Below are 16,749 nucleotides of genomic sequence, written 5' to 3'. Positions count from 1 at the left end.
TTCTTTCCCACCCAAAACACTAACTCACCTTTTCATTGCAAATACCTGGCCAAACAAAATGTCAAATCTTATATATAGAATTGACTTGAATAGCCCCTACATCAAAGTGCTGCTTTCCTAGAAGTTCAGAAATATTAAAGTGTATCAGTTTGGCAAAAAAGATCTCTAATGGAAGAGATTTTGCTTTTGAGAGGGATGGTCCATAGTTGGAACAAGAGAAAAAATATTTTTTTCCTCTAAAAAAGCTAAGGAAAGATCCAATATAGAAGGGATAAATTTAACAGATATACATGTATTACATAAAGGTAAACTAATATAAATTAAAAGAAGTAAATTCTTAAAAGGGGTCTAAGAAGAAAAATATAATGCAGGACAAAATAATTCCGAAGACAGTTTCATAGGTATGGATTCAAATGAGCAAGAAGAAAGAAAACTGTTCAGAGTATAGTTGCCATTTCTTGAGAGATCATAGTTAGGAAGCTGCAGGGTATGGAGTGTTATCGTTCTTGCTCATTAATGGATGCACTTAATTCTTGGAAGAGGAAGGTTTCTAAAATGAGGAAAGTGCTGTTTAAAATGGAATTGAGAGCAGGAGCTGCCCCAAGTCATTTATCTAACAGGGGAACAGGGAGCTTTCCGGGCTCTTTCCTCCCTCTATGGGTGTTCAATCCAAGCAGTTGACCTTTAATAAGCAAAATGATTCTTAATTTGCATAAGGAGTTTTTCATTGCTAATGTTCCTTTGTTATCCCAGCAAAATGCTTTAGGATAAGAGCTACTTCCTATTTATTTATAGGCCTCAGGAGAAAAGCAAGTCTCCCTCACTATTATCCTTCCTCTACCTGAGGGCAAATATTAGGTAAACAGGGATCTTCAAAGCACAAAGAAAATGTTCACTCAAAAAGGCTTCTCTTCTAGGTAGAGTTAGGATTCAATAATAATAAATAATAATAATATTAATAAAAATAACAAAACTACTTTCATGGTATCTATTCTCTCCCTTACATAACGTAAATTTTTAGGCGAAGAGGCGGATTGAAAAGAAATTTATACAATATACAGATGATGTACTTGAGAATTATATCCTTGAAACCAATATAATTTTATAAACCAATATCTCCTCCAATAAATTGAATTTAAAACTAAAGTAATTTGCTATAAAAAAGGCATTTACTTATTCAACAAATGTTTATCAGTAAAAGAGCTATTGGGGGAAAATCAATGTTGGATCTATGGAATTTTATGTTTGTTTCTTTGAGGAAAGACTGACCTAAAATTTGGAATAAGATATCCATTCAGTAACATTTTCTCCTAAAAGTTACCATAGAAATCTGAGTGCTTACAGCTGCTGGGAAGGGGAGATGTCTTATTATCTTTAAGAGATAAAAATTAAGTAGGGGCATTTGCCATTATTACTTTTTTATACCCACTACTTGGTCTCCTCACTTCTGACTTTCAGCTATGTAGTTCCCCCATTATCGTCGGCAGCCGTCCGTCTCGAGAGACGATGGTGTAGCTTCTTAAGAGTCTATCTGCACCGCCGAGAATGGCTGTGCAGTCCGACTCGGGAGTGACATGGTATCTGTCTCCTCCCGTGTTGAATCGACATCTTGTGATGACGCTGAAGCTACAGAGCCTGGGCAGGGTAATATGGAGGGTCTGCTGTTGCCCATGCAGCAGACCCCCCCTCTCTTCGCAGCTGAAGGGTCCAAGGGAAAGACGGAGTCGATACAGCTTGGGTTCAGGTGCGCCGCAGGAGTTGCCGGTGTTGACTACAACGTCAAACCGCCTTAGGGACTCCGGCTCCGGATTTTCTGTCGGGGTTTACTCCCTTAGCCTTTCCCCTGAAGAGGTATGCCGCAAGGCAGCGGAGGTTTTTTGGAGTCAGAGTTTTCCTTCTCTGATGTACCCTGACTGGAAGATCGAACCAGCGACACTTAGCTCGCAGGCCGACGCTCAATCCACTGAGCTAAACCAGCCAGGGCAAAGTTCCCCCATTATAATGCTATCATAATTTTCCTAAGCCATAGTTCTGACTATAGCATTGTACAGATGAAAACAATAAACAAATATAAAATAATAATGAAAGACCAACACTATCAATGCCTAGTTATTGTTCATATGGTAAAATATATATTTTTAGATCAGACTTCAAAGACTTCTGAAAATCCCAGTCTACCTTTCTGAAATAATGTTTCACTCTTTCTGATCATATTCTATGATTTAGCCTTATGCCCTATCGCTAAAGTGTTCCTGCTCATTTCTAGATCCATGCTTCTCATATTCTCCTCTTGAAAGAAAACTTCATCCAACATCCACACATCTATATCCCATCCAACTCAAAATGCCATTTACTTTGTTTAGCAACTATCTCATATGCTGACTGCTAAAGTAAAACCTCCCTCTTTCTTAAACTCTCATTCTATTTATCTTGACAAGGTATCAGTCTCTACCAGTAGTGTCACTATGTATATGTGCTGCCAATATTTTCCCACTCATTTATAGGTATCATTATTTCTAGTATCTACATAGTAACAAGCTTTTAAAGAATTGCTAGTTGGGAGTCAATAGCAAGAGCATATCAATCTGTGCAGTGTCGACCTAAATCGATTTCCACTACTTAGTTTTCTCTTAGCACCTTGAATAATGTGTGGTATCATACAACTGGTTATGTCACGCTAGTTTCAAATTATGTGCTATTTATATTAATCCCTGCCTCTGCTTAAGTAGAGTATTTTATATTACAAAAAGGGGGAATCTTGAATTCAGAGAGATTTAGATTTGAAACTAAGTCTGATATTAATTAAATTGCTCTCTGTACTTGGACAAACTATCAACCATCTCACAGCTTTAGCATATTTCTAAAACACGGATAAAACCAACTCTCTTATAATATTTTTGTGAAGATTAAATGGGATGACTCATGTTAAGGACATAGCACATGGAGAGCTTTCAAATGAATCCCAGCTTTCTTCTTTTGCTATATTATTTCATGAACTACGTTCTTTCTTCTTAAAAAGAACACACTGTAACTCATTTTCTAAATATCTTCCAAAGTATAAAGCAGAAGTGAACACAGGTGACATGCAACTAGTGCCATTGGCCACATGTGGTCTAATCAGGGATGGAAACAGAGTTTCATACAGAATTTTCAACATTGTGCCTGAAATGAGAAACTATTATGCAATGAATAAAACTTTGGTCAGATAGTCCAGCATCTCATTCTAGATATGCAGACATTACTTACTAGCAGTGTGACTCAGAGACAGGTTCTTTACTTCTTTGATTCTCCATTTCTTCACCTGCAAAAATGAGGACATTGAAATAGATCTATTATTTTTAATTTAATTAATTTTTAAAATTTTATTGACTTATCTATTTATTATGCAAATGAAAATTTATAGCTGTAATAAAGTGAAAGCAGAGCTATTCTTGATGATACAAAGAGGAGGTTTGGGGCCTCCATATGTTGGACCCTTCCTGTACACCAGGCTTAAATCTAGTCAGGGATTTAAGGAGGAGTCATGAAGAATTTTGATAGCTATTCAGTCACATGGGCCTACTCAAGGAAATGACAATTTTTATCCATTCATCCATCAAGGAATGTTTAGATTGATTCTATATCTTTGCTATTGTAAAAAATACTGAAATGATCATGGGAGTGCAGATATCTTTTCAAGTTCCTGATTTCGCATCCTTTGGATATACATACAGAATTGAGGTACTGGATCACAACAAGTTAGTTCTATTTAAATTTTTTGAGGAACCTCCATACTGTTTTCTGTAATGACAAATGAATGCATTAAAAAAATAAGAAGGAAATCCTGCCATTTGTGACAACATGGATAAACCTGGAGACTTTATGCTAAGTGAAATAAGCCAGAAACAGAGGACAAAAAGAGCACGGTCTGAATTATATATAAAAACCAAAATGTCAAAATAATAGAAACAGAATAGAATAATGACTAGCAGAGACTGGGGGGAGTGAAATACAAGGGATACAGAGTTTCACTTTTGCAATATAAATATGTTCTAAAGATGTGATGCACAACAATGTGGCTATAATTAATACTGTATTACTGACTTGAAAGTTGTCAAAAAAGGTAAATCTTAAATGTTCTCAATACACACACACACATACACACACACACACACACACACACACACACACAAGTGCTACCTATATGAAGTGATGGAAAGACATGTTAATTAGCTTGATTGTGGTAAATATTTCACTATGTATTTCAAGTTCTCAATTTGTAACTTTAAATATATGTAATTGTGAGTTGCTAAAAATTAAGTTGTATAGCTGTTCTAATTTGGAGAAAAATAAAGGAAATACCAAACTTTAAGCTACTCTTTATATTAACTAAACATTTCTTAAAATTTCTTTGACGCTGTCAAAGTTATAGCTTGCGAAGTATGTTGTGTACATTATTTATCTGTGAAATTCTACGACTCTCGTGTAAATAAAGAAAAAAATATCTTGACTTATGCAAAGTAATACAAGTAACAAATGAGATTGATCAGGTATTGAGGTATTGCATTTTAAAGACTGTGATGAGCACAAAACTCATGTACATGAGCTGTCTTTACACTTTCAATATCACATAGTGTGTTTCAAGATGATCACAATATTGTAGAATGGTCAGTGTGCCAAAATCTTACAAGAAATTATATAAGAAATTCAACATGTAATTTGGAGTTAAATGATTTTAACATTTAAATATACAGTTCTGGGAAATGTACTTATCCTAAGCTGCAGCTTATTTGTAAAATGCAAATAACTATATTGACCTTCTTTGCTTTTTTGATTCAAGTACAATTCTGTATAAGAAAGCAATAGATCATGTTAATTGCTTAATAAATACTAGTTCCTTTTTTCTTCTCCTTATATACAATATAATTCCATATATATATAGTAACATTGTTCAGCATAAAATGTGAAGCAATGTTAGCAAGTCAACTTTTTAATGATCTCTTTCACAGTGGTTTCTAACTTTCTAACCTTTTGAAGCTGTTAAAATAAAGTCAAATAATGATACTGCTGTGACATAAGGGTATGTTTGGATCAATAAATTCTGGTTGTTGGAATAAATTGCAATTAAAGGGGTAGTGCTCGATGGCTTGACAGTAGGTAGTCTTTCTGGACCAAATAAACTCAAGTATCAGTCTGATTTATAAGTTAATTAGTATGGACTTCACATGCTTTTCATTGGGAGACCACCAGATTATACTGACTTCAGTCCACATCATGGGTGTGCCTTTGATTTTGTTCTGTGTCATTTACACATGAAAAAACCTCTTTACTTGTTTATTTTGTTATTGAAGAATACAGTCATCATTTTAATAAAGTGGAATATAGAATAAATTTAATATGATTGTAAATAAGCACACAAATGTTCTAAAAATTTCAGTATTGTTGCCAACCTCCTTCTCTTCCTATTTCTATATATTTAAGATGAAAATATGCATTAATTCAGAAATGGCAAAGGCACCAACATAGTAAAGAAGGATGATTATTACAGCAAAATAAAAGTACATATAAACAATTAATTTATAAAATAGAAAAACACAGGATAGGTATATTTCCTGACACATTCATTGAATAATACATTAAAAAGCCAAAATTTTGTCTTCAAATAAAGAAGTATGCTTACCTAAAGCATAATTTTGTTTATTCTTAAGTTTTTTTTATTCAATGTGGTATTTTATTTGTAATAAATTTCAACACATGTCTGTATATAAAATGAGGCTTGTAAAGTCTAAAGTAAAGTAATCTAAGTAGTCCTTTGGATTGTAAATTTCATTAAGGCATATAATCTGTACATCTTTTCCTCCACTAGGTATTTACTCACAAGCATTTTTTCTACTAGATTACAAAAATTTATTTTAAAAACAAATGAAAATAGCATGTTTCCTCAAAAGGCATAATTATATATATGGCATCACTGTCTTAAAGTGAAGCATTCTTCTCATTTAAATAGCTCTACCCCACATGTCTTGTAAATGCCACAATTTTCATTTTAAAAAGCAAGCAGATTCAGAATTATATAAAAAATTCCCTGATGCCATGCCTTGTCTGTTGTCTCATATTTATGCTACGTATTTATTTTAGGTGCTGTTATACCCACTAAATCTCCCATTATACTTATTATAGTACGATTACGTAATTTTCTGGTTCTGAGCCCTACTCACCATTTTCTGCCTCTCCTGGAAAGTTTATGAAGATTAAAGCCAAAAAGACTAATATTTTGTTTTCTTTGTCCACTGATGAATTCCAATTGCTCACCAGAGTTTCTGACACATGGCAAGTGCTCAATAAGTATTTTTTGGATTAAGAAACTAATCAAAATTATTATTATAAGTTATAAATGATAATATATTCTGACTTTACACACGAAATATATTTTGAGAATTTTTTAAATCCTCACCCAAGGATACATTTATTAATATTAGAGGGAGAGAGAAAGAAAGAGAGAGAGAAACATCTATGTGAGAAATATCAATCGGTTGCCTCCCATACGCACCCTGACTGGAGATCAAACCAGCAACTTAGATATGAACCCTGACTGGGATCCAGTATATAACCTTTTGGTGTATAGGATGATGCTTTAACCAACTGAGCCACCCAGCCAGGGCTATGTTTTGAATATTTTGACTAATATTTTAATAGCTGTTATATGTGACAATACAAAACTATACTAAATTAAAGAAATTTTACAAAAAAAACATGAAATACTAGAATCAATGATAGCTTGTTAGCGAGCAAAATAGGATTCTAAGATCAAATATTGAAACAAATGTTTCAATGTAAAAATTAGTAAAAGTCCATGAAAATAACTATGAAGAGACAAATTAGGAGCAAGATCCATTCCCTAGCTCTTAGCTCATGTCATCTGAAATTAAAAAATTGTCCTTGAAAGCAAAATATATCCTATTGAGCTTGTTATCCCCAGGATTCAACACAATACTTTGTTAATTATGAATATTCAGTTCATGTTTTAAATCAATCAATCAATAACTTTATCCAATATGTCTAAAAATGTATAGTGTATAAGATATAAAAAATAAAGATTGGACAAGTATGAAGTGTATGATATAGTAATTTAAATTAATATGGCATTGGATGCATAGGTGTTAGTTTTATTAGATGATGATATAACACTAACTACAAGTGATATAAGAACTCCAGAAATATAAAGTATAGCTGAATAGATAGGTTTAAAAAAATTCCATGACAAATCATTATCCTTTTCCATTCAAAATTGTGTCATATGGATTAGAGTTGAAGATAGTTCCTAAGAGCACTTTTTGTCTGTCTCTGTAAGCTGACCTGGTGAAAGGTGGGAGCATCTTGCTTTCAGGTCCTGGGGTTACATTTGCTGAAATCAATAGTGAAAAAGGATGAACACATGTGGACCTGAAATCAAGAGGTACTATAATTCCACAGAATGTGTGTTTTTGCAGATGCCATGCAGCAGCTGTTGCACTCTGATTGAACTGGGTATGTCCATCTCTCTGATTATCAATTTGCTTAAAATCCTGCAATAGAGTTATAGTTTCGTGTGCTGCATAACTGTGATGTCATCTAAATAAAGAAAAATCATAAATACTTATATCTGATAGGTGGCCAAATCCTAGCCATGGGGGAAAAGACGATTCTCTTCCTCCTCACTGTAGCATATACTCACCCTAAAAACCTCTGTCCATTTTTATTTTCATGAGCCATAGACCACCCTGGTTGCTTTTGGATTCTCTGCCTTGCTCCTGCCTCTCTTTACACTGTTATGCCTTTTGCTGGGGCTAGTCCAGACCAATCCTGCCTTTTCGTGAGTGCATTTTGTTTTTTATCTAGGTTTTTTTTTTTCTTTGATTACTTTTTATGAGGCAATATTAAGATCAGCCTGAGCTTCTAACTGTAAAGTAACTAAAATTGCCAATCACATATGTTTATGATCCTCTTTCTTAATGTAAAATGTTATCTAGGTTTTTAAAAGCACCATTTAATTTTAGGCAAAAGGAGTGTTAGAAAATAGTGTTTGGAGTATAAATTAGAACCCTCCTGATTCAAAACTGAAGTAAAGAGCACAGGCTGCAATTGCTAAAATATGGCCCCACAGTCATAATTCTTTCCCTCTGAGCAACAACAGGGTTTCTGAATCCTTCTTAATAATATGTTCTTGGTCGGTTATATCACACAAGACCAAACATTTATCCCTTACTAAAAATATACCTCTCACAAATGCTATTGGAAACACAAATTGGTTACCGCCTTCATTTGTATATGGCATTCAGTGCATTATTTTTTCAATTTCAAAATCTCTTGAATATTTTTTCTAACAATAAGAGTGAAATTCAATTACTGAAATGTAGAAAAGCATACATATACATGTGCATATATTCACACAGATATGCATACACACACATATTTCCTAGTTTTAATTTCAGTTCCTGAAGTCAAATCATCCCACCTAACATTATTGTCTATGTTCCTATCTGTTATTTCTCAATAAATAAGTTACTAAGTAGTAATATTCACAAACACTTATACACAATGCATATATATTGATATATTATGGTTTTTTCCATGTGCTTAACTATTTTTAGACTGTCTTTTAAGTGGCTCATTAATTTTAAAATTAATTTATGGATATTTGAATACATGAAAAAGTGAAAATGGTTATTTAAATTTAATAACATCTGTTGAGTTGAGGCTTAATTTTAAAATAATAATTTCAACAGTATAAAAATGAATGGAAAAAATAAATCATCCTTGGTTTTTTTAAAATATTTTATTTATTCATTTTTAGAGAGAAGGGAAGGGAGGGAGAAGGAGAGGGAGACAAACATCAATATTTGGTTGCCTCTTGCTTGCCCCTAAGTGGAGACCTGGCCCACAACCCAGGCATGTGCCCTGACTGGGAATCGAACTGGCAACCTTTTGGTTTGCAGGCTGGTACTTAATCCACTGAGCCACACCAGCCAGGGCTGAATCATTTCTGGTAGGCAGAATGATTCCTCCCTAAAGATGTCAATGTTCTAAATCCCAGAACTCGTGAGTATATATGTTCCATGGCAAAGAATGAACTAAATTTCTAATCAGCTGACTTGAGATGGTGGAGATGATCCTGAATTACTCAGGTTTGTCCAGTACAATTATAAGGGCCCTTTTAAGTGAGAAAGAGAGGTAGAATAGTATGAATCTGAATAATAAAGGCTCTACTAGCCATTATCTTTATTGGCTTTGAGGCTAGAGTTGTGCATCTGAAATTTAGCCAGCCTATAGAAACTAAAAGAGACAAGGAAACAGATTTACTCTAGAGCTCCCAGAAAGAAATGCAGCCAAGCTATAAACATTTGTGGACATATGTTTTCATTTCTCATGAGTAAATTTAGGAATAAAACCACTGGATCACATGGTAACTCTATGTTATTCATTTAGAGAAACTGTTAAATTGTTTTACAAAGTGGATGTACCATACATTCTCATAAACAAATGTATGAGGATTTCAATATCTCCACATCCTCAAGAATACTTGTTATTGTCTGTCTTTTCAATGATAAACATTTTAGTGGGTCTATAATTGTATCCCATTGCGGTTTTGATTTGCACTTCTCTAATGGTTAATAATGTGAGCATCTTCCCATGTGTTTACTGGCCATTAGCTTACCTTCTTTGGAAAAAATGTCTATTCAAATCCTCCATCAATTTTCAATATCTTCTTTTTAAATTTAATTTATATTGTTTTTTTTCAGTATCTTTTTAAAAATAGTTAATAATAACTATTTACTTTTAAAGAGGTTATTTATAATTTTTATTAGACTTTTAATTTGTTTAGCATGTATTCAGTACACAGCAAAATTTAGTAGAAAATACATTGCTGTACATATTCTTAGTGCTTAGCTTATGCAAACCTCCCTCCCTCTGGCCCCTGGCAACCACTGATCTTTTTATTATGTACATAGTTTTGCCTTTTTCAGAAGGTAAAATAATACAGTATATAGTCTATTTAGTTTGATTTCTTTCTTTAGTAATATGAATGTAAAGTTCCTCCATGTCTTTCCTTGATTTGATAGTCCATTTCTTTTTGGCACTAAATATAATTATATTGTCTGGGTGTATCACAGTTTATTTATCCATTCACATACTGAAGAACACCTTGGAGGCTTCCATGTTTTGGAAAGTATTAATACAACTGCTATAAACATTTATGTCCATATTTTATATGGACATAAAAGTTTCACCTCCTTTAGGTAGATAACCAATAAGCATGATTGCTGGATCATAGTATGGTAAAAGTATGATTTGTTTTGTAAGAAACTGCAAAACTATCTTCCCAAGTAACTGTACCATTTTGCATTCACACCAGCAAGGAAATAGAGTTCCCATTGCTCCACATCCTCATAGGCACTAGATAAAATGAGTATTCTGGGTTTTGGCCATTCTATAGGTGTGTAGTGGTATTTCTTTTATTTTCCTTTATTGTTTTAATTTGCATTTCCCTGATAACATATAATGTAGTACATCTTTTCATATGTTTATTGGCCAACTGCATATATTCTTCTGTGAGATATCTTTTAAGGATTTTGACTTATTTTAATAGTGTTGCTTCCTTACTGTTGAGTTTCAAGAGTTCTTGTATATTTTGAATAATAGTCTGAAATGACTGAACTCTTGTGTCCCTCCAAAATTAATATATTAAAATCCTAACCCCTACTATGATAATATTAGAAGATGGAGCCTTTGAGAGATAATTACTTCATGAAGATGGATCCCTTACAAATGGTATTAGTGCCCTTATAAAAGATACCCAGGGAGTTTTCTAGCTCTCCTTCTGTCATCTGAGGATACAACAAGAAGTTGGCCTTCTGAAATCTGGAAGAGATCCGTAACCTTAGACTTCCCAGCTTTCAGAACTGTGGATAAAAAATGCTTGCTGCCTAAATCACCTAGTCTGTTTTATTCTTTTATAGCAGTCTGAACTGTCTAAAATATTATCAGTTATCTGTGATGTCTTTTGCAAATATTTTCTTCCAGTTTGTGGCTAGTCTTTTATTCTTTTGACACATTCACAGAGCAAAAATGTTTGAATTTTAATGAAGTCAAGTCTATCGATTTTTTTTCATGGAGGGAATATTATTTAATATAATTCTTTCATTCATAGAGAATAAATATGCATATGGAGGTCTGTCTGAGAAAAAGCCAGCCATTGTTAATGTAACAAGAACATTTTGTATGACATCATTGTAAACTAGCAGCCAAGGAAAGCAGACTAGAATGTGCATGCATGAACAATGACAACTTCACTGTGCTAGTCAGTGGGGGCAGTAGATGCTGTTGAGTGAGAATTCGTACTGTTTGGACTTCGTATTCAAAATGACTGAGGGAGTAAAACAACAAATCTGCATCTAATTTTGCATTAAGCTGGAACATTCCTTTGTGGAAACTATTTGGATGGTTCAGAAGGTTGCAGCTTTGGGCAGCTGGTGATGGGCAGCTTCATCACAACAATGCTCCTGCTCATGCATCATGTCTTGTGCAGTATTTCTGGTGAAACATCAATCACCCAGGTGACTCAGTCACCCTATAGCCCAGATTTGGCACCCTATGACTTTTGGCTTTTCCCAAAACTGAAACCACCTTTGAAAGGGAAGAGATTTCAGACCATTGATGAGATTCAGGAAAATATGATATGGCAGCTAATGGTGATTGGAAGAACTATGTGAGTCCCAAGGTGACTACCTTGAAGGGGACTGAGTTGTCACTGTTCTATGTACAATGGTTCTTGTATCTTCTTCATTAAATATCTCTATTTTTCATATTACATGGCTGGATACCTTCTGGACAGACCTTGCATCTTTAATAGGGTGAGGACTTTGAAGGAAAAAAAAGTGGGTGAGATTTGGATGTCATTAGAAATTTACCCTGGTAAGACTGGAAAATTTCCAGTATCATGTTGCTACAAAGGAGCTCAGCATTCAGCTCCTTTACCTTTCAAATAATGAAAAGGGAAATGCTAATGATGCTTGTTAAGGCCAGTGGCCAAGTAGAATTAGCTGTCAGATGGGACAAGTTCATAGGCTATGGCACAGTATGGATTAGACCAGAGGTTTTCAACTTTTTTTTTATCTCATGACACACATAAAGTAACCACTAAAACTCTGTTGCACTCCAGAAAAAAAAATTTTGCCAACTTGTCAAAATATAGGTATAATTTTGATCCATCCACAATGGAAAACTATTGTTTTTGCTGTTGTCATTTTTTAAATTTGTCAATTTAAGGGAAAAGAGGTCAATGCCTTTCAGTCAGGTATTGAATGTTTTAACATTTTTTTGTGGCACATCTATTTGCCTCTTATGGCAGACCAGTAGAAAATTGTTGGATTAGACAATACTTTATGGATTAATAAATAGGCCTATTACATTAGGCCTACAGACTATACTTATTTCCCTTTTTATACTTTATCATAGGAAAACTGTACCTTGAAAGTTTTGTAAGTTTATAAATGTTTCAGCAATTAAACAGCAAATTATTTCCTTTTACACTAAAATACAGTCAAATAAACTAAAAAGTAACATTCAAAACCAAGTCAATTTATCTTGGAATTAGGCATTCCAAAAACAATTCTGTTATCTAAAATGCTTCCTTTATATTACATAATATTTATTTTACATGATATTCTCTGGGATAGTTTATCTGAACATTATTAAAACCAATGAATCATGTCTTTTCCTGGCTCTCTGCAGTGTCTATCATACAGTCAACAATAACCAATCTATTTCTCTCAGTGCCCAATTACACTTTGATGAAGATTAAGAGTCACACACAAAACTTCTATAAATAAAGTGCTGGATTTGTTCAAATAGAAACTCTTATTCACCACTAAAAAAGGATATTGTGTTGAAGCCATGAACTGATACAGGGCATGAAATAGCTGTGTTGCGTTCAGTCATTTCAGTCATAGCTGGGACCCTTAGCCTTTTACTGTGTAGAAACTTGGATCAAAAGCTATAATTTATTCAAGACATAATACAGGGAAACTAGGGGTTAGCATCTCCCAGGTGTTTGAAATTTAATTTGTCAAGTAGAGGATTCTTAAAATTTTGTTTTACATTTGCACAAAAAAAGCAACATATTTATCCCTTTGTTTATTAATTTCTTAAGCCTTTTGAGGAACAAATATTTGGGGACATAAAAATGCAAAGAAACATTCAAAACAATATACATGTTCATTTTCCAGATGGCACTTTGATAGTGAATGTAGAGAGTCAAAAATGCAGACCTGCAAAGATGGATCAGAAATTCTTTAGGTGAATATTACTAGCAGCTTATGTATTTCACTAAGTCTCACTTTAAGAATAGAATATGATGAAAAGAGGACTGAATGAGGTGGGTTCTTATTTCATCAATTTGTGGGCTCTGCTTGTAGTGCCAAAAAAAGCCATTTGTTCCTCATTAACCTTTGGTAGGTGGTCAATTTTCACCTCATTTTGAAACAAATTGAGTTGTAGTCACTGAATTTCTTAGAAAACACTGTACTAATATCAAAATACACAAAACTGGTTTATCCTGTTTTGCTCTGAATAGATTATTGTCATAACTGGAAGCACTTAACCCAATATTATAGTGCATCACTTCAACTGGGCCACTTCTTATAGTGTTTTGACCATTCTCATTCTTATTCATTCTTCATCCTCTCTACCATGTTTCATTTCACTAGAGCTGAATTAACATGATTTATTGCTATTCAAGAAGAGATTTTACATCACCTTGGTAGACAGAGCAGTTGAGGTCCTGCATATAAAACAGACAATTGTCTTACACGTAAGGTTAAATGAATGAAATATGGATCACAAGAAATAATAGCTATACATGTGTTGAGTGTGTGGATTTATAATTCCAAGAGCATATGTACTGCAATTAATTGTACTGCACCTTCAGGCCTTTGAGGTGTTAGAAATAAACCTTTCTCACAATGTATTAGTATTTGATTTATACAATAATGACACATTTCTATTACCATAGTCACTATAATGTTTATATTTAATGTCTTATCTAAGTGACTGAAGGTAAGTACAGAGTTTACAAAATGGAATAAAACTATTTTATGTAGTATTTTAACTAGAGAAATTTATATTAACTCTTGTTTCTCTACTTCCCTTGTACAATATCCATAATACTTATTCTTAAATGCTGTAATATCTTTTGGTGGCTTTTGAATCATGAAAGATTAACTTATATTCAACATAGCTTAGAATTGAGTCAAATATTCTAAAAGTTGATAGGCCACACAGAGTGTATATGTGAGAGAAGACATATACTGCAATTTTCCTTTAAACGACCCTTAAACATATCCTAAAATCTAATTTGCACCCAATTTATCAGCCCATTAAACTTAATCCAAAATTTTATAATTATCTTTGAGAAAATAATTTCCAATAGCTGAGCTATGTTACAACTTTATACTTGAAACTCTCCCTTTAAAATCTCTATTAAAACACTTTCCCTCAAAATAAGGGTTTAGGAATAGTGGTCATGTTAATGTTGCTAAAGTAGTCCCAAAATTTTTGCCAAACACAGTGTAAAAATATTGTAGTAATAGTCCAATGACACTGATGGGACCACTATTGACAAAGCCTAATGCTTTTCCTTGCCAGGCATTTGACCATCCTCGTTGGCAGCCGTCCGTCTCGAGAGACGATGGTGTAGCTTCTTAAGAGTCTATCTGCACCGCCGAGAATGGCTGTGCAGTCCGACTCGGGAGTGACACGGTATCTGTCTCCTCCCGTGTTGAATCGACATCTTGCGATGACGCTGGAGTGTCCTCTCCAGTGAAGCTGAAGCTACAGAGCCTGGGCAGGGTGATATGGAGGGTCTGCTGTTGCCCATGCAGCAGACCCCCCTCTCTTCGCAGCTGAAGGGTCCAAGGGAAAGACGGAGTCAATACAGCTTGGCTTCAGGTGCGCCGCAGGAGTTGCCGGTGTTGACTACAACGTCAAACCGCCTTAGGGACTCCGGCTCCGGATTTTCTGTCGGGGTTTACTCCCTTAGCCTTTCCCCTGAAGAGGTATGCCGCAAGGCAGCGGAGGTTTTTTGGAGTCCGAGTTTTCCTTCTCTGATGTGCCCTGACTGGAAGATCGAACCAGCGACACTTAGCTCGCAGGCCGACGCTCAATGCACCACTTGAAAGGCACCACTGTTCTGATAATTCTCAAAGAAGAAACTCTAGATCTTTCTGAGACCCAAATAAGGACCAACTGCCATTAGTCTTCCTTCTGGTGTCCTCTGCCACCCCTTTCTTCTTCATTGCCATGCTAGCCAGCACAGTGCTTCAAATACAAAATTATCAACTATTTGTGCTGCAAGTGTGTGTATTTGACTCTCTTTCCCAAATGGGATGGCTCCTCATTCCCTGCAGGAGGAAGCCCCAGGCCTCTCAAGCATCGTCCTTCATACCTGAGACTGTTATTCCTTCCATCACAGCCTTTGGGATTTACTCTTCCCCTCTATTTATTCATTCTTTCTGTCCTTGTCAACCTCTGTGTAAGTCCCAGCTTAGGCTGATGCTAATTAGAGAGCTTTAAAATTGTTTTCTTGCAAAGATGACAAACATATGAACCCACTTATTTTACTGGTAAACTTTAAAAAATAATCTACAGGCTTTTACACTACTAAACCAAAACAGACATTAAAGCCCTTCACAATGATCTATCAAAAAACACTTATATCAGTGAATCTCAATCAGGGAGATAACAATAAACCCTCATTTGAGAATAAAAGTTCCTTAAAATTTGACCATCCCCAGGCTTGTTAACTCCCTAACAAAACTTTCAGTCATTAATATTAATTGAACAAACACTTTATTTGCATGATTATAATAAACACTATTTTAATTCCACTATCTTCTGTCTTCAACAATACTACAAACTCTCATCACTTCCTTCAACCTCAGCATCAGAGAAGAGCTGGTTTGAAGAGTATGGGGGATGAGTGAAAAATTCCAGAGGAAGCATTCTAAGGTCATTAATATAAAGCCTCTTGATACATCTAATAAGCAGTTAATATCTAAAATTTATAAAAGACTTATAAAACTCAAAACCAAAAAAAAAAAAAACAACCCAATTAACAAATGGGCCAAGAACCTGAATAGACACTTCTCCAAAGAGGACATACAGATGGCCAACAGACATATGAAAAGATGGTCAATGACACTAATTGTCAGAGAAATTCAAATTAAAACCACAATGAGATATCATCTCACAGCTGTCAGAATGGCCATCATCAATAAATCAACAAACAACAAGTGCTAACTAGGATGTGGATAAAGGGTAACACTTTTGCACTGTTGGTGGGAACACAGACTGGTGCAGCCACTGTGGAAAGCAGTATGGCGATACCTCAAAAAAATAAAAGTGGATCTGTCTTTTGACCCAGTGGTCCCAATTGTTGGACTTATTCTAAGAAACTCAAAACACTAATTCAAAAGAACTATATAAGCACCCCCTATATTCATTGCAGCCAAGAGATGGAAGCAGCCCAAGAGTCCATCAGTAGATGAATGGATAAAACCATGGGATATTTACACAATGTAATACTACTCAGTCATAAAAAAGAAGAAAATTTTACCCATTGTGACAGCATGGATAGACCTGGATAACGTTATGCTGAGTGAAATAAGCCAGTCAGAGAGACAAACACCATATGATTTTACTCACATGCAGAATCTAATGAACAAAATAAACTAA

The 16,749-nt window shown here is 34.6% G+C and overlaps 1 long non-coding RNA gene across 1 annotated transcript in view; it reads right to left on the bottom strand.

Moving 5' to 3' along the window:
* Window positions 1–3,301, bottom strand: part of LOC150013006 (uncharacterized) — a 301,433-nt gene extending 298,132 nt beyond the window's left edge. The window contains exon 1 of the long non-coding RNA XR_016510791.1: window positions 3,247–3,301. This is a non-coding gene — a long non-coding RNA (uncharacterized LOC150013006). The remainder of the gene's footprint in view (window positions 1–3,246) is intronic.
* Between the last annotated feature and the right edge of the window lie 13,448 nt (window positions 3,302–16,749).

The sequence above is a fragment of the Furipterus horrens genome, unplaced genomic scaffold (assembly GCF_987537825.1).
Source record: "Furipterus horrens unplaced genomic scaffold, mFurHor1.1.pri manual_scaffold_4, whole genome shotgun sequence".
In the NCBI taxonomy this organism is placed as follows: domain Eukaryota; kingdom Metazoa; phylum Chordata; class Mammalia; order Chiroptera; family Furipteridae; genus Furipterus; species Furipterus horrens.
This window is presented reverse-complemented; position numbering and strand designations above follow the sequence as displayed.